The following is a 21,608-nucleotide window of genomic DNA, read 5'->3' on the forward strand; positions in this document are numbered from 1 at the left end:
TAACTTCCATTTTTAATTTTCTGCAACTTCCATTTTTATTTTTATTTAACTTCCTTTTTTATTCAAGTTTCATTTCTACTCAACTTCCTTTTTTATTTAATTTCCAAATAGATCGTTAAGGTATAGTGATTTTTGGATTGAACTTCCATTTTTAATTTTATGCAACTTTCATTTTTATTTTTATTCAACTTCCGTTTTTGTTCATTTTACTTTCCTATTAAACTTCATTTTTTATTTAATTTCCAAATAGATCGTTAAGGTGTAGTGGTTTTTGGAATGAACTTCCATTTTTAATTTTATGCAACTTTCATTTTTATTTTCATTCAACTTCCATTTTTATTCAATTTACTATTCTATTAAACTTTCTTTTTTATTTGATTTCCAAATAGATCGTTAAGGTATAGTTGTTTCGGAATTGAACTTCCGGTTTTAATTTTCTGCCACTTTCCTTTTTAATTTTATTCAACTTCTATTTTTATTCAATTTACTTTTCTATTAAACTTCCTTTTTTATTTAATTTCCAAATAGATCGTTAAGGTATAGTGGTTTCAGGATTAAACTTCCATATTTAATTTTATGCAACTTTCAATTTTATTTTTATTCAACTTCCATTTTTATTCAATTTTCTTTTCTATTAAACTTCCTTTTTTATTTAATTTCCCAATAGATCGTTAAGGTATAGTGGTTTCTGGATTGAACTTCCATTTTTAATTTTATGCAACTTTCATTTTTATTTTTATTCTACTTCCATTTTAATTCAATTTACTTTCCTATTAAACTTCATTTTTTTTTTAATTTCCAAGTAGATCGTTAAGGTATAGTGGTTTCTGGATTGAACTTCCATTTTTAATTTTATGCAACTTTCATTTTTATTTTTATTTTACTTCCATTTTTAATCAATTTACTTTTCTATTAAACTTCCTTTTTCATTTAATTTCCAAATAGATCGTTAAGGTATAGTGGTTTCTGGAATGAACGTCCGTTTTTAATTTTCTGCCACTTCCATTTTTATTTTTATTCAACTTCCATTTTTATTCAATTTACTTTTCTATTAAACTTCATTTTTTATTTAATTTGCACACAGATCGTTAAGGTATAGTGGTTTCTGGATTGAACTTTCACTTTTTATTTTATGCAACTTTCCTTTTTATTTTTATTCTACTTCCATTTTTATTCAATTTACTTTTCTATTAAACATCTTTTTTTATTTAATTTCCAAATATATTGTTAAGGTATAGTGGTTTCTTGAATGAACTTCCATTTTTAATTTTCTGCAACTTCCATTTTTATTTTTATTTAACTTCCTTTTTTATTCAAGTTTCTTTTCTACTCAACTTCATTTTTTGTTTAATTTCCAAATAGATCGTTAAGGTATAGTGGTTTTTGGATTGAACTTCCATTATTAATTTTATGCAACTTTCATTTTTATTTTTATTCAACTTCCATTTTATGCAATTTACTTTTCTATTAAACTTCCTTTTTTATTTAATTTCCAAATAGATCGTTAAGGTATAGTGGTTTCTGGAGTGAACTTCCATATTTAATTTTATGCAACCTTCTTTTTTATTTTTATTCAACTTCCATTTTTATTCAATTTACTTTTCTGTTAAACTTCCTTTTTTATTTAATTTCGAAATATTTCGTTATGGTATAGTGGTTTTTGGATTGAACTTCCATTTTTAATTTTATGCAACTTTCATTTTTATTTTTATTCAACTTCCATTTTTATTCAATTTACTTTTCTATTAAACTTCCTTTTTTATTAAATTTCCAAATAGATCGTTGAGGTATAGTGGTTTCTGGAATGAACTTCCATTTTTAATTTTCTGCAACTTCCATTTTTATTTTTTTTCAACTTCCATTTTTATTCAATTTACTTTTCTATTAAACTTCCTTTTTCATTTAATTTGCACACAGATCGTTAAGGTATAGTGGTTTCTGGATTGAACTTGCACTTTTTATTTTATGCAACTTTCCTTTTTATTTTTATTCTACTTCCATTTTTATTCAATTTATTTTTCTATTAAACATCTTTTTTTATTTAATTTCCAAACATATTGTTATGGTATAGTGGTTTCTCTAATGAACTTCCATTTTTAATTTTCTGCAACTTCCATTTTTATTTTTATTTAACTTCCTTTTTTATTCAAGTTTCTTTTGTACACAACTTCCTTTTTTATTTAATTTCCAAATAGAACGTTAAGGTATAGTGGTTTTGGATTGAAATTCCATTTTTAATTTTATGCCACTTTCATTATTATTTTTATTCAACTTCCATTTTATGCAATTTACTATTCTATTAAACTTCATTTTTTATTTAATTTCCAAATAGATCTTTAAGGTATAGTGGTGTCTATATTGAACTTCCATATTTAATTTTCTGCAACTTTAATTTTTATTTTTATTCAACTTCCATTTTTATTCAATTTACTTTTCTGTTAAACTTCCTTTTTCATTTAATTTCCAAATAGATCGTTAAGGTATAGTGGTTTTTGGATTGAACTTCCATTTTTAATTTAAGCAACTTTCATTTTTATTTTTATTCTACTTCCATTTTAATTCAATTTACTTTCCTATTAAACTTCCTTTGTTATTTAATTTCCAAATAGATCGCTAAGGTATAGTGGTTTCTGGATTGAACTTCCATTTTTAATTTTATGCAACTTTCATTTTTATTTATATTCTACTTCCATTTTTATTCAATTTATTTTTCTATTAAACTTCATTTTTTATTTAATTTCCAAATAGATCGTTAAGGTATAGTGGTTTTTGGAATGTACTTCCATTTTTAATTTTCTGCAACTTCCATTTTTATTTTTATTTAACTTCCTTTTTTATTCAAGATTCTTTTCTACTCAACTTCCTTTTTTATTTAATTTCCAATTAGATCGTTAAGGTATAGTTGTTTTCGGATTGAATTTCCATTTTTAATTTTATGCAACTTTCATTTTTATTTTTATTCAACTTCCATTTTCATTCAATTTACTTTTCTATTAAACTTCCTTTTTTATTTAATTTCCTATTAGATCGTTAAGGTAAAGTGGTTTCTGGATCGAACTTCAATATTTAATTTTCTGCAACTTTGATTTTTATTTTTATTCAACTTCCATTTTTATTCAATTTTCTTTTCTGTTAAACTTCATTTTTTATGTAATTTCCATATAGATTGTTAAGGTATAGTGGTTTCTAAATTGAACTTCCATTTTCAATTTTATGCAACTTTCATTTTTATTTTTATTCTACTTCCATTTTAATTCAATTTACTTTCCTATTAAACTTCCTTTTTTATTTAATTTCCAAATAGATCGCTAAGGTATAGTGGTTTCTGGATTGAACTTCCATTTTCAATTTTATGCAACTTTCATTTTTATTTATATTCTACTTCCATTTTTATTCAATTTACTTTTCTATTAAACTTCCTTTTTTATTTAATTTCCAAATAGATCGTTAAGGTATAGTGGTTTCTGGAATGAACTTCCATTTTTAATTTTCTGCACCTTGCATTTTTATTTTTATTTAACTTCCTTTTTTATTCAAGTTTCATTTCTACTCGACTTCCTTTTTTATTTAATTTCCAAATAGATCGTTAAGGTATAGTGGTTTTTGGATTGAACTTCCATTTTTAATTTTATGCCACTTTCATTTTTATTTTTATTCAACTTTCATTTTTGTTCAATTTACTTTCCTATTTAACTTTCTTTTTTATTTAATTTCGAAATAGATCGTTAAGGTATAGTGGTTTTTGGATTGAACTTCCATTTTTAATTTTATGCAACTTTCATTTTTATTTTTATTGAACTTCCAATTTTATTCTATTTACTTTTCTATTAAACTCCCTTTTTTGTTTGATTTCCAAATAGATCGTTAAGGTATAGTGGTTTCGGGATTGAACTTCCGCTTTTAATTTTCTGCAACTTACCTTTTTATTTTTATTCAACTTCCATTTTTATTCAATTTACTTTTCTATTAAACTTCCTTTTTTATTTAATTTCCAAATAGATCGTTAAGGTATAGTGGTTTCAGGATTGAACTTCCGTATTGAATTTTATGCAACTTTCATTTCTATTATTATTCAAATTCCATTTTTATTCAATTTCAAAATAGATCGTTATGGTATAGTGGTTTCTGGAATGAACTTCCATTTTTAATTTTCTGCAACTTCCATTTTTATTTTTATTTAACTTCGTTTTTTATTCAAGTTTCCTTTCTACTCAACTTCCTTTTTTATTTAATTTCCAAATAGATCGTTAAGGTATAGTGGTTTTTGGATTGAACTTCCATTTTTAATTTTATGCAACTTTAATTTTTATTTTTATTCAACTTCCATTTTTATTCAATTCACTTTTCTATTAAACTTCCTTTTTTATTTAATTTCCAAATAGATCATTAAGGTAAAGTGGTTTCTGGATTGAACTTCCATATTTAATTTTCTGCAACTTTCATTTTTATTTTTATTCAACTTCCATTTTTATTCAATTTACTTTTCTGTTAAACTTCCTTTTTTATTTAATTTCCAAATAGATTGTTAAGGTATAGTGGTTTCTGAATTGAACTTCCATTTTTAATTTTATGCAACTTTCATTTTTATTTTTATTCTACTTCCATTTTAATTCAATTTACTTTCCTATTAAACTTCCTTTTTTTTTTTTAATTTCCAAATAGATCGCTAAGGTATAGTGGTTTCTTGATTGAACTTCCATTTTCAATTTTATGCGACTTTCATTTTTATTTATATTCTACTTCAATTTTTATTCAATTTACCTTTCTGTTAAACTTCCTTTTTTATTTAATTTCCAAACAGATCGTTAAGGTATAGTGGTTTCTGGAATGAACTCCCCTTTTTAATTTTCTGCAACTTCCATTTTCATTTTTTTTTAACTTCCTTTTTTATTCAAGTTTCATTTCTACTCAACTTCCTTTTTTATTTAATTTCCAAATAGATCGTTAAGGTATAGTGGTTTTTGGATTGAACTTCCATTTTTTATTTTATGCAACTTTCATTTTAATTTTTATTCAACTTCCATTTTTGTTCAATTTACTTTCTTATTTAACTTCCTTTTTTATTTAATTTCCAAATAGATCGTTAAGGTATAGTGGTTTTTGGATCTAACTTCCATTTCTAATTTTATGCAACTTTCATTTTTATTTTTATGCAACTTCCATTTTTATTCAATTTACTTTTCAATTAAACTTCCTTTTTTATTTGATTTCCAAATAGATCGTTAAGGTATAGTGGTTTCGGGATTGAACTTCTGCTTTTAATTTTCTGCAACTTACCTTTTTATTTTTATTCAACTTCCATTTTTATTCAATTTACTTTTCTATTAAACTTCCTTTTTTATTTAATTTCCAAATAGATCGTTAAGGTATAGTGGTTTCAGGATTGAACTTCCATATTTAATTTTATGCAACTTTCATTTTTATTTTTATTCAACTTCCATTTTTATTCAATTTACTTTTCTATTAAACTTCCTTTTTTATTTAATTTCCAAATAGATCGTTAAGGTATAGTGGTTTCAGGATTGAACTTCCATATTTAATTTTATGCAACTTTCATTTTTATTTTTATTCAACTTTCATTTTTATTCAATTTACTTTTCTATTGAACTTCATTTTTTATTTAATTTGCACACAGATCGTTAAGGTATAGTGGTTTCTGGATTGAACTTTCAGTTTTTATTTTATGCAACTTTCCTTTTTATTTTTATTCTACTTCCATTTTTATTCAATTTACTTTTCTATTAAACATTTTTTTTATTTAATTTCCAAATAGATTGTTAAGGTATAGTGGTTTCTTGAATGAACTTCCATTTTTAATTTTCTGCAACTTCCATTTTTATTTTTGTTTAACTTCCTTTTTTATTCAAGTTTCTTTTCTACTCAACTTCCTTTTTTGTTTAATTTCCAAATAGATCGTTAAGGTATAGTGGTTTTTGGATTGAACTTCCATTATTAATTTTATGGAACTTTCATTTTTATTTTTATTCAACTTCCATTTTATGCAATTTACTTTTCTATTAAACTTCCTTTTTTATTTAATTTCCAAATAGATTGTTAAGGTATAGTGGTTTCTGGATTGAACTTCCATATTTAATTTTATGCAACCTTCATTTTTATTTTTATTCAACTTCCATTTTTATTCAATTCACTTTTCTGTTAAACTTCCTTTTTTATTTAATTTCGAAATAGTTCGTTAAGGTATAGTGGTTTTTGGATTGAACTTCCATTTTTAATTTTGTGCAACTTTCATTTTTGTTTTTATTCAACTTCCATTTTTATTCAATTTACTTTTATATTAAACTTCCTTTTTTATTTAATTTCGAAATAGATCGTTAAGGAATAGTGGTTTTTGGATTGAATTTCCATTTTTAATTTTATGCAACTTTCATTTTTATTTTTATTTAACTTCCATTTTTATTCAATTTACTTTTCTATTAAACTTCCTTTTTTTATTTAATTTCCAAATTGATCGTTAAGGTATAGTGGTTTCTGGATTCAACCTCCATATTGAATTTTATGCAACTTTCATTTTTATTTTTATTCAACTTCCATTTTTATTCAATTTACTTTCCTATTAAACTTCCTTTGTTATTTAATTTCCAAATTGATCGCTAAGGTATAGTGGTTTCTGGATTGAACTTCCATTTTTAATTTTATGCAACTTTCATTTTTATTTATATTCTACTTCCATTTTTATTCAATTTACTTTTCTATTAAACTTCCTTTTTTATTTAATTTCCAAATAGATCGTTAAGGTATAGTGGTTTCTGGAATGAACTTCCATTTTTAATTTTATGCAACTTTCTTTTCTATTTCTATTCTACTTCCATTTGAATTCAATTTACTTTCCTATTAAATTTCCTTTTTTGTTTAATTTCCAAATAGATCGCTAAGGTATAGTGGTTTTTGGATTGAACTTCCATTTTTAATTTTATGCAACTTTTATTTTTATTTTTATTCAACTTCCATTTTTATTCAATTTATTTTTCTCTTAAACTTCCTTTTTTATTTAATTTCCAAATAGATCGTTAAGGTAAAGTGGTTTCTGGATTGAACTTCCATATTTAATTTTCTGCAACTTTCATTTTTATTTTTATTTATAGCGACCCCGGTCTTTTCCCATTTGATTATTGTATCCGGACTTGGGTTCCGTTTATTCTGTCATTGTATATTTGTTGTTGTCGTCCTTTATTTTCTCATTTGGAGTTATAGGATGTGTTGGGCAGGTTTGTTTCAGGTTGGTTGGGTTCGTAAACCAAGTGTTGCTATCCAGTTTTTGGGTTGGTCGCTCGAGCCCGGATTCGGTCGCTCGAGCGAGGTTTGTTTTTGTGTCTTCTGGCTCGATCCAGATTTGCTTCGCTCGAGCGAGCGATTGCGTCTGGTTTAGACCTGAGGGCAGTGCTTATTCGCTCGAGCGAGATTTTCTTCGCTCGAGCGAGCGAGGTGTATGTTTTCGAGTTCCTCGCTCGAGCGAGCATTCTGTCGCTCGAGCGTGATGCTAGGTTGCAGACCTGAAGCATTGTAGTTTTGGCTCGGGCGAGCTGTTCTTTGCTCGAGCGAGGTTTTCGTGTGTCTGGTCGCTCGAGCGACCAAGTCTTCGCTCGAGCGAGCCTGCCAGGTTTAAATTGGCAGCAGCGTGTTTCAGATCAATTTTTCATACACTTTCATATTCCAAAACCCTAGTTACGAGTTCTCTCTCCCTCTACACACCTTCTCTCTTAGGATTGATCTACTTAGAGTGAGTTTCTACCTTAGATCCTTTATTAAAAAGATAGAGTAAGTCGAAGGCTTCCATTTAATCTGAACATTTAGTGATTTGGGGCACATTGGAATTTGGGTATTCATCTCTGTCTTCTCCATTCGGGTTATTTTCTTTGAGGTAGGGATTTCCTACTCCATCTTATAAGTTTTGTTCTAAGTTTTAGTATTTTGATATGTGGGGGTACTTTGGTAATTTTGGAAAAAACCCTAGTTGTATTAATGAATTAATTTGTATAATTAATTTAAGGAAATTGGGGAAATATGGATAAATTCATGGAATTGAGGAATACATTGATTAAATGGTGTAGTTGGATAATTTAAATCACTCGCCTATTGAATTGTTGATATATTTATTTTCAGTTTAGAAATAACTGTTTTGGGCTATTGGTGGAGGATAGTCGTGATTGTTGTAGACACTGCATGTGGATTAGGGATAACTAAAACTAATCATTGATTAAGTCATCAATTTTGACTGTTGAATTAATACAGACATTATGTGTATTGATTGTGTTGTATATGTTATGTGTTTACATACATTGTTTTGTGTGGGAGGAGATAGGAGATGTACTCCACGGTTTAGGGGAAGATAGGGGATGGACCTCTAAACCGGATTTTGTTTGGGAGGAGATAGGGGATGGACTCCATTAGCATCACTTTTATGTGTGCTTATTTATATTGAAGTGTTTTTATTGATACAGCACTAAAATGTGTATCAAATTGGAAGTATGAAGTGTTTTGATTTGAGCCTGAGTCTCATCTGTTTGTTGACATTGGAAGAATGTGAATATGATATATATATATAGTTCACTGTTGTAAGTTTGGCCAGGTGCTGAGCCATATTGATAAAGTTGGAAAGTAAAACGTGTCTTAGACAATAGTGTCATGAGACTGTAAAATGATGTAATTGATTATCTTGGTTATCCATCTATTGAATGTTATTGCTTTAATCAATGCTTATATTTGGTTTAGTATATTTCTACTGGGCTGTGGCTCACCCTATATGGGAACATCATTTTCAGGTTCAGGTGATAAGCTACCTCCAAGGACCTAGCTTGGAAGGACTTGGATCTTGAAGACTATTTTTAGTTATTTGTTTTTATTTGTTAGTACATGTAAACACTCAAGCCTAGGGCTTTATTTGTATTTGAGTTAGAACTCATACTTTTGTGTCCAAGTGTTGGCTTGGAAAGATGTAAGCCCGTAGGGCATTTAATTTGATGTTACATGTAATGTTTTTAGTTTGTAAGACTCTGATGAATGTTATAATGAATTGTTTCCTTTTTAACATTGCATGTTGATGATATATATATATTTAATGGGTTTATTTCTGAGGGCGTTACAACTTGGTATCAGAGCGTACCGGGTTTGAATACTTTGGGTACGTGGGAAGTGATTAGTATCACAATGGGTTCGTCTCGTTTGATAGAGACTTAGTGTAAGGTCATATGTTTATGTGATTATGTGGGTATGGAATGTAGTTCCTAGGATGTTGATTGGACCCTTGAGTTTCTAGTAGTCTTGTTGGAAAGGCACTTGATCACTGCTGCTTCCAACCGGAACTATAGTAACGCATTGGGACTATCATTATCCGGGAATGAAATTCGTAGGTGCTTATGTGATTATGTGCTTACGTGGAATGAATTATTGTTGTCCAATGCATTAGGACTCGAGTGTTTAGCTTCAGCACATTTATTAATGTGCTAACGTCTTTGTTTCCTTTATTAGGATGTCAGGACGAGGACGAGGACGCGGTAGGCGTGGTAGGCCGGGTAGGCAGGAGGTGCCTGTGCCAGAGGAGATTCCAGCAGTTCAGGAGGGAATTGGCCAGGCCAATGTGGCCGAGCCAGTAGGCCAGCAGGCTATGGGCGCTCTAGCCCGAGAGATAGCAGGGGCATTCAGGGAGTCAGTAGGCATTCTCAGAGCTGAGAATCAAGCTCGGGATGCTGCTGCAGATGCAGGACCTTCCTTTCTGAAGAGGGAGTTCTTCCGGTCTAATCCGGATGAATTTGTGGGTGATCCTAAAGAGCCGCTTAAGGCAGATGAATGGCTCGAACAGACAACGAAGATGTTTGAGATGCTTGGCATCGAAGACGAGGGGTTGAAAGTGACCTTGGCATCTTTCCAGTTGAAAGGGGATGCGGGTCAGTGGTGGAAGTTTACTAAGGGTCGTATAGGAGGTACATGGGAGGCTTTTGTGAATGCTTTCCAGGAAAAGTTCTTATCTCCAGCAGTTAGGGAGAAGCTGAGAGACCAGTTCTGCCAGCTTAAGCAGTCGAGTTCTTTAGTGGCCGAGTTTGAGGCTGCATTTACTAGTTTGTCCAGGTTTGCACCTGAGTTGGTGGCGTCTGAGGAACGCCGTTGTATTGAGTTCGAGAAGAAGTTGAGGCGTGGCCTCAAACTGAGAGTTGGGGGAACTATGATTCGGGATTATGAGCGCATGGTTGATGCTGCAGCCCACATGGAAATCATGATGCAGGAGGAGGAGGAAGGACAGAAGGGCTCCAAGAGGAGTCAGGATGGTCAGAGTGATGGTAGGAGACAGAAGGGTTTTAATCCTCAGCAGTCTCAGGGTAGCTTTTCTAGATCGACTTTTCCTGTGCCGAGTGCTAGTTCAGGAAAAGGCAGTCAGGGAGACATCACTTGCTTCAAGTGTGGTCAGCTGGGCCACAAGTCTCCAGTTTGTCCTCAGAGGGGAGGAATGCAGAGAGCAGCATCTTCTTCGACTCGATCTCAGAGCCAGAGTCAGGGGAGAGGCCAGCCACTCTCGTGTTATCAGTGTGGTTAGCCAGGGCATATGAAGAGGTATTGCCCGCAGTTGGGTGGCACACCTGGTGCATCTGGTTTGAGGCAGATTCAGGGTCAGCAGCCAGCTCAGTCGGGTCAGGCCTCGAGGGCCAATCAGGGGGCTTCATCGTCCCAGTCGGTGCACCAGTCTTATGCTCCTAGGGGTGAGCAAGTTGATCATAGGTCGTCTGGGCGCGTGTATGCTGTTACTGCGCAGGATCTCGTACCGGCTCCATCGGTTGTGAGAGGTACCTTCTTGTTTTGCAACTCGGTTGCTAGTGTTTTGATTGATACGGGTGCATCTCATTCCTTTGTGTCTGCTGCATTTGCATCTGTTTTGGAGTTGGAGTTAGCACAGTTAGCATCTCCTATTTGTGTAGTGTCACCTCTTGGGGGTGAATTGATTTTGAAACAAGGTGTTAGGGGTTGTGATATAAAGGTTGATTATCATAGAATCCCATTTTCCTTTGTAGTTATGCCTATGAGGGGCTTCGATGTTATTTTGGGTATGGACTGGTTATCGTCATACCGGGCAGTTATTGATTGCTACCGCCAGAGGGTCACTTGTTGTACCGTGAGCGGAGAGTATTTTCATTTTCTAGGGGACCGGGTTGGTGATGTGTTGCCACCGGGGTATGTTCCGCGAGGACGGAGTGAGCTTAGTGGTCTACTTGCTAACCTTTCGATTAGTGAGGATGATGAGACTCAGATTGTGTTCCCAAGGGTGGTTTGTGAGTACTCGGACGTCTTTCCCGAGGATCTTGTTGGTTTGCCACCGCATCGAGAGATTGAATTCTCTATTGACCTAGTGCCCGGCACGGCGCCGATTTCTATGGCACCTTATCGTTTTGCCCCAGCCGAGTTAGTTGAGTTGAAGATTCAGCTCCAGGAGTTACTAGACAAGGGCTATATACGTCCTAGTGTTTCGCCGTGGGGAGCACCGGCCCTCTTTGTTAAAAAGAAAGGTGGTGCTTTGAGACTTTGTATAGATTACCGGAAATTGAATTGGGCTATGGTTAAGAATAAGTACCCTATGCCTCGTATAGATGATCTGTTCGATCAGTTGAAAGGTTCCCGTTGTTTCTCGAAGATAGACTTGAGATCGGGTTATCATCAGTTAAGAGTCAGGGAGGAGGATATTCCGAAGATGGCATTCTGTACATGGTATGGCCACTATGAGTTTCTGGTGATGCCATTTGGGCTCACCAATGCACCGGCAGTTTTTATGGATTTGATGAACCGAATATTCTGGGAATTTTTAGATTGTTTTGTAGTCGTCTTCGTGGACGAAATCCTTATCTATTCACCTTCTGAGGAGAAGCACAAGGAACACTTGAGAGTGGTGCTTGAGTTACTTAGAGCCCATAAGCTTTATGCTAAGTTTGGGAAGTGTGAGTTCTGGCTAGAAGAGGTCAAGTTCTTAGGCCATGTCGTTTCTGGGGAAGGAGTGTCTGTTGATACATCCAAGACTGAGGCGGTGCAAGATTGGGCACAGCCTAAGAGTGTGTTTGAGATCTGCAGTTTTCTGGGGTTAGCTGGGTATTATCGTCGGTTTGTGAAAGATTTCTCCAGATTAGCTTCGCCTTTGACTAGATTGACTCGGAAGGGAGTCAAATTTGTATGGAGTGAGACTTGTGAAAAGTCGTTTCAGGAGTTGAAAGTTAGACTGACCACCGCTCCAGTATTGATTATTCCAGAGAGAGGGTTGGGTTATGCAGTCTATTGTGACGCCTCACGAGAGGGTCTGGGTTGTGTGTTAATGCAAGAAGGGAAAGTAGTTGCCTATGGCTCACGTCAGTTGAAAATTCACGAGAAGAATTACCCTACGCATGATTTAGAGTTAGCAGCTGTGATATTTGCCTTGAAGATTTGGAGGCATTATCTTTATGGTGAGAGGTTCGAGGTATTCTCGGATCATAAGAGTCTGAGATATTTGTTTACACAGAAAGACTTGAACTTGAGGCAGAGGAGGTGGATGGAGTTCATAGAGGATTTTGACTTTGAGTTGCATTATCATCCGGGAAAGGCCAATGTGGTGGCCGATGCCCTTAGCAGGAAACCTGTCGGTGACATAGCTAGTATAGCCATTCGAGAATGGGAGATGTTGGGTGCACTTGGGGAGTTTGATTTACTTCTGGGCTAATACGTTGAGGCTGCGGCCTTGTTTTCAGTTGTTGCACAGCCTACACTTGTGACTCGAGTGTTAGAGGCTCAGAAGGGTGACCTTGAGGTAGAATCCCTCCGTGAGAAGATTTCCGGTGGGAAGGTTGAGAAGGGTTTGACGGTGTATTCCGACCTGAGTGTGAGATACCGAGACCGTCTGTTTGTGCCGGAGTCTTGCCGAGAGGAGGTACTCCGAGAGTTCCATCATTCACGCCTTGCAGTGCATCCGGGAGGCACTAAGATGTATCGGGATTTGGGTCGCCAGTTTTGGTGGCGAGGTATGAAGAGAGATGTGGCAGCTTTCGTATCTAAGTGCCTTACTTGTCAGCAAGTGAAGGCCGAACATCAGAGGCCAGCGGGTTTGTTGCAACCCTTGCCTATTGCCGAGTGGAAGTGGGAACACGTCACTATGGACTTCGTTGTGGGTCTTCCGAGGACTCAGCGGGGTAGTGATGCTATTTGGGTGGTTGTAGACCGGTTGACTAAGTCGGCGCACTTCATTCCTATGCGCGTAAGAGATTCGGTAGATCATCTTGCCAACTTGTACATTCGGGACATAGTGAGGTTGCACGGGGTCCCAGTGACGATCGTCTCAGATAGAGATCCTCGTTTTACTGCTAGGTTGTGGCAGAGTTTGCAGAGTGCCTTAGGTACTAAGTTAACCTTTAGCATGGCTTATCATCCTCAGACTGACGGGCAGTCCGAGCGTACTATTCAGATCCTTGAGGATATGCTTCAAGGTTGTGTTCTAGACTTTAGTGGGTCGTGGGAGAGGCACTTGCCATTGGTAGAGTTTGCCTACAACAACAGTTTCCAGTCTAGTATCGGTATGGCACCATTTGAGGCCTTGAATAGCCGACCATGTAGATCTCTTGTTTGTTGGGCCGAGGTGGGTGATGCACCTCTGTTGGGTCCGGAGTTGGTGAGGGAAACGACGGAGAAAGTTGAGCTTATCCGTAAGAGGCTTGTTACAGCACAGAGTCGTCAGAAATCTTATGCCGACCGTAGGAGGAGACCTTTGGTGTTTGAGGTGGGTGATCATGTCTTTCTGAAGATATCACCTAGACGGGGATTGATGAGGTTTGGGAAGAGCGGGAAGTTGTCCCCTCGGTTCATTGGTCCTTTTGAGATCCTTGAGAGGATTGGCGAGGCTGCTTATCGTTTAGCTTTACCACCACAGTTGTCCGGAGTACATGACGTGTTTCATGTGAGTATGCTTCGGAAGTATGAGCCGGATCCATCACATGTGTTGGATTGGACCAATTTAGTGGTTGATGAGGATGTCTCGTATGAGGAGAGACCGATTCGAGTCTTGGATAGGCGGGATCAAGTTTTGCGAGGCAAAACCATCCCTTTGGTCAAAGTTTTGTGGAAACATCACGGAGTTGAGGAAGCCACTTGGGAACGTGAGTTGGAAGTTCGCGAAAAATACCCGGACATGTTTATCGATTTGTAATCTTGTATTTAGATTTTGTAATATTGTTGAACTTAAGAGCCTTACATATGTCTTAAGTTGTAAAACATTGAGTATGTTTTGGTAAATGGGTGTATCTTGAAACTTGCTTCATTATAGAAGTTTAGTGTAACATTGCATATGTTGATTACATTGTTGAATGAGTTGTATATATCATGCAATTGAATATGATATGGGAATTGCTAACATTGAAAGGAATAATGCATAATAGTAATGCAGGCTGAAATATATGTTGTTTTATATACACATTATGAGATGCTTCTTGATAAGAGATGAAATGACCAGTTTTGGTCAAGTTGTTTACTATTGAATTGTCATATGATAAAAAAAAAAAAAAAACCTGTTTTCAAAAACTTATGCTTAATTTCGGGGACGAAATTCTTTTAAGGGGGGGAGGTTATAGCGACCCCGATCTTTTCCCATTTGATTATTGTATCCGGACTTGGGTTCCGTTTATTCTGTCATTGTATATTTGTTGTTGTCGTCCTTTATTTTCTCATTTGGAGTTATAGGATGTGTTGGGTAGGTTTGTTTCAGGTTGGTTGGGTTCGTAAACCAAGTGTTGCTGTCCAGTTTTTGGGTTGGTCGCTCGAGCCAGGATTCGGACGCTCGAGCGAGGTTTGTTTTTGTGTCTTCTGGCTCGATCCAGATTTGCTTCGCTCGAGCGAGCGATTGCGTCTGGTTTAGACCTGAGGGCAGTGCTTATTCGCTCGAGCGAGATTTTCTTCGCTCGAGCGAGCGAGGTGTATGTTTTCGAGTTCCTCGCTCGAGCGAGCATTCTGTCGCTCGAGCGTGATGCTAGGTTGCAGACCTGAAGCATTGTAGTTTTGGCTCGAGCGAGTTGTTCTTTGCTCGAGCGAGGTTTTCGTGTGTCTGGTCGCTCGAGCGACCAAGTCTTCGCTCGAGCGAGCCTGTCAGGTTTAAATAGGCAGCAGCGTGTTTTAGATCAGTTTTTCATACACTTTCATATTCCAAAACCCTAGTTACGAGTTCTCTCTCCCTCTACACACCTTCTCTCTTAGGATTGATCTACTTAGAGTGAGCTTCTACCTTAGATCCTTTATTAAAAAGATAGAGTAAGTCGAAGGCTTCCATTTAATCTGAACATTTAGTGATTTGGGGCACACTGGAATTTGGGTATTCATCTCTGTCTTCTCCATTCGGGTTATTTTCTTTGAGGTAGGGATTTCCTACTCCATCTTATAAGTTTTGTTCTAAGTTTTAGTATTTTGATATGTGGGGGTACTTTGGTAATTTTGGAAAAAACCCTAGTTGTATTAATGAATTAATTTGTATAATTAATTTAAGGAAATTGGGGAAATATGGATAAATTCATGGAATTGAGGAATACATTGATTAAATGGTGTAGTTGGATAATTTAAATCACTCGCCTATTGAATTGTTGATATATTTATTTTTAGTTTAGAAATAACTGTTTTGGGCTATCGGTGGAGGATAGTCGTGATTGTTGTAGACACTACATGTGGATTAGGGATAACTGAAACTAATCATTGATTAAGTCATCAATTTTGACTGTTGAATTAATACAGACATTATGTGTATTGATTGTGTTGTATATGTTATGTGTTTATATACATTGTTTTGTGTGGGAGGAGATAGGGGATGTACTCCACGGTTTAGGGGAAGATAGGGGATGGACCTCTAAACCGGATTTTGTTTGGGAGGAGATAGGGGATGGACTCCATTAGCATCACTTTTATGTGTGCTTATTTATATTGAAGTGTTTTTATTGATACAGCACTAAAATGTGTATCAAATTGGAAGTATGAAGTGTTTTGATTTGAGCCTGAGTCTCATCTGTTTGTTGACATTGGAAGAATGTGAATATGATATATATATATAGTTCACTGTTGTAAGTTTGGCCAGGTGCTGAGCCATATTGATAAAGTTGGAAAGTAAAACGTGTCTTAGACAATAGTGTCATGAGACTGTAAAATGATGTAATTGATTATCTTGGTTATCCATCTATTGAATGTTATTGCTTTAATCAATGCTTATATTTGGTTTAGTATATTTCTACTGGGCTGTGGCTCACCCTATATGGGAACATCATTTTCAGGTTCAGGTGATAAGCTACCTCCAAGGACCTAGCTTGGAAGGACTTGGATCTTGAAGACTATTTTTAGTTATTTGTTTTTATTTGTTAGTACATGTAAACACTCAAGCTTAGGGCTTTATTTGTATTTGAGTTAGAACTCATACTTTTGTGTCCAAGTGTTGGCTTGGAAAGATGTAAGCCCGTAGGGCATTTAATTTGATGTTACATGTAATGTTTTTAGTTTGTAAGACTCTGATGAATGTTATAATGAATTGTTTCCTTTTTAACATTGCATGTTGATGATATATATATATTTAATGGGTTTATTTCTGAGGTCGTTACATTATTCCACTTCCATTTTTATTCAATTTACTTTTCTGTTAAACTTCCATTTTTATTTAATTTCCAAATAGATCGTTAAGGTATAGTGGTTTCTGGATTGAACTTCCATTTTTAATTTTCTGCAACTTTCATTTTTATTTTTATTCTACTTCCATTTTAATTCAATTTACTTTCCTATTAAACTTCCTTTTTATTTAATTTCCAAATAGATCGCTAAGGTATAGTGGTTTCTGGATTGAACTTTCATTTTTAATTTTATGCAACTTTCATTTTTATTTATATTCTACTTCCATTTTTATTCAATTTACTTTTCTATTAAACTTCCCTTTTTATTTAATTTCCAAATAGATCGTTAAGGTATAGTGGTTTCTGGAATGAACTTCCATTTTTAATTTTCTGCAACTTTCATTTTCATTTTTATTTAACTTCCTTTTTTATTCAAGTTTCATTTCTACTCAACTTCCTTTTTTATTTAATTTCCAAATAGAATGTTAAGGTTTATTGGTTTCTGGATTGAACTTCCATATTTAATTTTCTGCAACTTTCATTTTTATATTTATTCAACTTCCATTTTTATTCAATTTACTTTTCTATTAAACTTTCTTTTTAATTTAATTTCCAAATAGATCGTTAAAGTATAGTAGTTTTTGGATTGAACTTCCAATTTTAATTTTATGCAACTTTCATTTTTATTTTTATTCTACTTCCATTTTATGCAATTTACTTTTCCATTAAACTTCCATTTTTATTTAATTTCCAAATAGATCGTTAAGGTATAATGGTTTCTGGATTGAACTTCCATATTTAATTTTCTGCAACTTTCATTTTTATTTTTATTCAACTTCCATTTTTATTTAATTTACTTTTCTGTTAAACTTCCTTTTTTATTTAATTTCCAAATAGATCGTTAAGGTATAGTGGTTTCTGGATTGAACTTCCATATTTAATTTTCTGCAACTTTCATTTTTATTTTTATTCAACTTCCATTTTTATTCAATTTATTATTATATTAAACTACCTTTTTTATTTAATTTCCAAATAGATCGTTAATGTATAGTGGTTTCTGGATTGAACTTCCATTTTTAATTTTATGCAACTTTCATTTTTATTTTTATTCTACTTCCATTTTTATTCAATTTACTTTCCCAGTAAACTTCCTTTTTTATTTAATTTCCAAGTAGATCGTTAAGGTATAGTAGTTTCTGGAATGAACTTCCATTTTTAATTTTCTGCAACTTCCATTTTTATTTTTATTTAACTTCCTTTTTTATTCAAGTTTCATTTCTACTCAACTTCCTTTTTTATTTAATTTCCAAATAGATCGTTAAGGTATAGTGGTTTTTGGATTGAACTTCTATTTTTAATTTTATGAAACTTTCAATTTTATTTTTATTCAACTTCCATTTTTGTTCAATTTACTTTTCTATTAAACTTCCTTTTTTATTTAATTTCCAAATAGATCGCTAAGGTATAGTGGTTTCTGGATTGAACTTCCATATTTAATTTTCTGTAACTTCCATTTTTATTTTTATTCAACTTCCATTTTTATTTAATTTACTTTTCTATTGAACTTCCTTTTTTATTTAATTTCCAAATAGATCGTTATGGTATAGTGGTTTCTGGATTGAACTTCCATTTTTAATTTTCTGCAACTTTCATTTTTATTCTAGTTCCATTTTTATTCAATTTACTTTTCCATTAAACTTCCTTTTTTATTTAATTTGCAAACAGATCATTAAGGTATAGTGGTTTCAGGATTGAACTTCCACTTTTTATTTTATGCAACTTTCCTTTTTATTTTTATTCAACTTCCATTTTTATTCAATTTACTTTTCTATTAAACTTCCTTTTTTATTTAATTTCCAAATAGATCGTTAAGGTATAGTGGTTTCTGGATTGAACTTCCATATTTAATTTTCTGCAACTTCCATTTTTATTTTTATTCAACTTCCATTTTTATTCAATTTACTTTTCTACTAAACTTCCTTTTTTATTTAATTTCCAAATAGATCGTTAAAGTATAGTGGTTTTTGGATTGAACTTCCACTTTTAATTTTATGCAACTTTCATTTTTATTTTTATTCTACTTCCATTTTATGCAATTTATTGTTCTATTAAACTTTCTTTTTTTATTTAATTTCCAAATAGATCGTTAAGGTATAGTGGTTTCTGCATTGAACTTCCATATTTAATTTTCTGCAACTTTCATTTTTATTTTTATTCTACTTCCATTTTAATTCAATTTACTTTTCTATTAAACTTCCTTTTTTATTTAATTTCCAAATAGATCGTTAAAATATAGTGTTTTCTGGATTGAACTTCCATATTTAATTTTCTGCGACTTCCAATTTTATTTTTATTCAACTTCCATTTTTATTTAATTTACTTTTCTATTAAACTTCCTTTTTTATTTAATTTCCAAATAGATCGTTAAGGTATAGTGGTTTCTGGATTGAACTTCCACTTTTAATTTTCTGCAACTTCCATTTTTGTATTTATTCAACTTCCATTTTTATTCAATTTACTTTTCTATTAAACTTCCGTTTTTATTTAATTTGCAAACAGATCGTTAAGGTATAGTGGTTTTAGGATTGAACTTCCACTTTTTATTTTATGCAACTTTCCATTTTATTTTTATTCAACTTCCATTTATATTCAATTCACTTTTCTATTAGACATCCTTTTTTATTTAATTTCCAAATAGATCGTTAAGGTATAGTGGTTTCTTGAATGAACTTCCATTTTTACATTTCTGCAACTTGTAGTTTTATTTTTATTTGACTTCCTTTTTTATTCAAGTTTCTTTTCTACTGAACTTCCTTTTTTATTTAATTTACAAATAGATCGTTACGGTATAATGGTTTCTGGATTGAACTTCCATATTTAATTTTCTGCAACTTCCATTTTTATTCAATTTACTTTTCTATTAAACTTCCTTTTTTATTTAATTTCCAAATAGATCGTTAAGGTATAGTGGTTTCTGGATTGAACTTCCACTTTTAATTTTCTGCAACTTCCATTTTTGTATTTATTCAACTTCCATTTTTATTCAATTTACTTTTCTATTAAACTTCCTTTTTTATTTAATTTCCAAATAGATAGTTAAGGTATAGTGGTTTCTGGATTGAACTTCCATATTTAATTTTCTGCAACTTCCACTTTTATATTTATTCAACTTCCATTTTTATTCAATTTACTTTTCTATTAAACTTCTTTTTTAATTTAATTTCCAAATAGATCGTTAAAGTATAGTGGTTTTTGGATTGAATTTCCAATTTTAATTTTATGCAACTTTCATTTTTATTTTTATTCTACTTCCATTTTATGCAATTTACTTTTCTATTGAACTTCCTTTTTTATTTAATTTCCAAATAGATCGTTAAGGTATAATGGTTTCTGGATTGAACTTCCATATTTAATTTTATGCAACTTTCATTTTTATTTTTATTCAACTTCCATTTTTATTCAATTTACTTTTCTATTAAACTTCCTTTTTTATTTAATTTCCAAATAGATCGTTAAGGTATAGTGGTTTCTGGATTGAACTTCCACTTTTTATTTTATGCAACTTTCCTTTTTATTTTTATTCTACTTCCATTTTTATTCAATTTTCTTTTCTATTAGACATCCTTTTTTATTTAATTTCCAAATAGATCGTTAAGGTATAGTGGTTTCTTGAATGAACTTCCATTTTTACATTTCTGCAGCTTCTAGTTTTATTTTTATTTGACTTCCTTTTTTATTCAAGTTTTTTTCTACTCAACCTCCTTTTTTATTTAATTTCCAAATAGATCGTTAAGGTATAGTGGTTTTTGGATTGAACTTCTATTTTTAATTTTATGCAACTTGCATTTTTATTTTTATTCAACTTCCATTTTTATTCAATTTACTTTTCTATTAAACTTTCTTTTTTATTTAATTTCCAAATAGATCGTTGAGGTATAGTGGTTTCTGGATTGAACTTCCATATTTAATTTTCTGCAACTTTCATTTTTATTTTTATTCAACTTCCATTTTATGAAATTTACTTTTCTATTAAACTTCCTTTTTTATTTAATTTCCAAATAGATTGTTAAGGTATAGTAGTTTCTGGATTGAACTTCCATATTTAATTTTCTGCAGCTTTCATTTTTATTTTTATTCTCCTTCATTTTAATTCAATTTACTTTTCTATTAAACTTCCTTTTTTATTTAATTTCCAAATAGATCGTTAAGGTATAGTGGTTTCTGGATTGAACTTTCATATTTAATTTTCCGCAACTTCCATTTTTATTTTTATTCGACTTCCATTTTTATTAAATTTACTTTTCTATTAAACTTCCTTTTTTATTTAATTTCCAAATAGATCGTTAAGGTATATTGGTTTCTGGATTGAACTTCCATATTTAATTTTCTGCAACTTTCATTTTTATATTTATTCAACTTCCATTTTTATTCAATTTACTTTTCTATTAAACTTCTTTTTTAATTTAATTTCCAAATAGATCGTTAAAGTATAGTAGTTTTTGGATTGAACTTCCAATTTTAATTTTATGCAACTTTCATTTTTATTTTTATTCTACTTCCATTTTATGCAATTTACTTTTCTATTAAACTTCCTTTTTTATTTAATTTCCAAATAGATCGTTAAGGTATAATGGTTTCTGGATTGAACTTCCATATTTAATTTTATGCAACTTTCATTTTTATTTTTATTCAACTTCCATTTTTATTCAATTTACTTTTCTGTTAAACTTTCTTTTTAATTTAATTTCCAAATAAATCGTTAAGGTATAGTGGTTTTGTCATGCCCCCAAACCGCCCGTAGTAGTTTGGTACCGTGATGGCCAGTAATCCGAGATTACCGAAGGCCAACTTTCAAAAGTTTAACACAATTAGAGTATAATAAACGGGGCTCACAAATGTGGAAGCAATAAATCAAAATACAAGTGGTCCAGAAGAGCAGTGCATAAGTCCAATGAAATGGCATACATCTTTACAACTTGAATACAACAAAGCAAAATACGTATTACATCTTGATCAAAA

This window comes from Camellia sinensis, unplaced genomic scaffold (assembly GCF_055761805.1).
Source record: "Camellia sinensis isolate YWXY unplaced genomic scaffold, ASM5576180v1 Unanchor1, whole genome shotgun sequence".
Taxonomy (NCBI): Eukaryota; Viridiplantae; Streptophyta; class Magnoliopsida; order Ericales; family Theaceae; genus Camellia; species Camellia sinensis.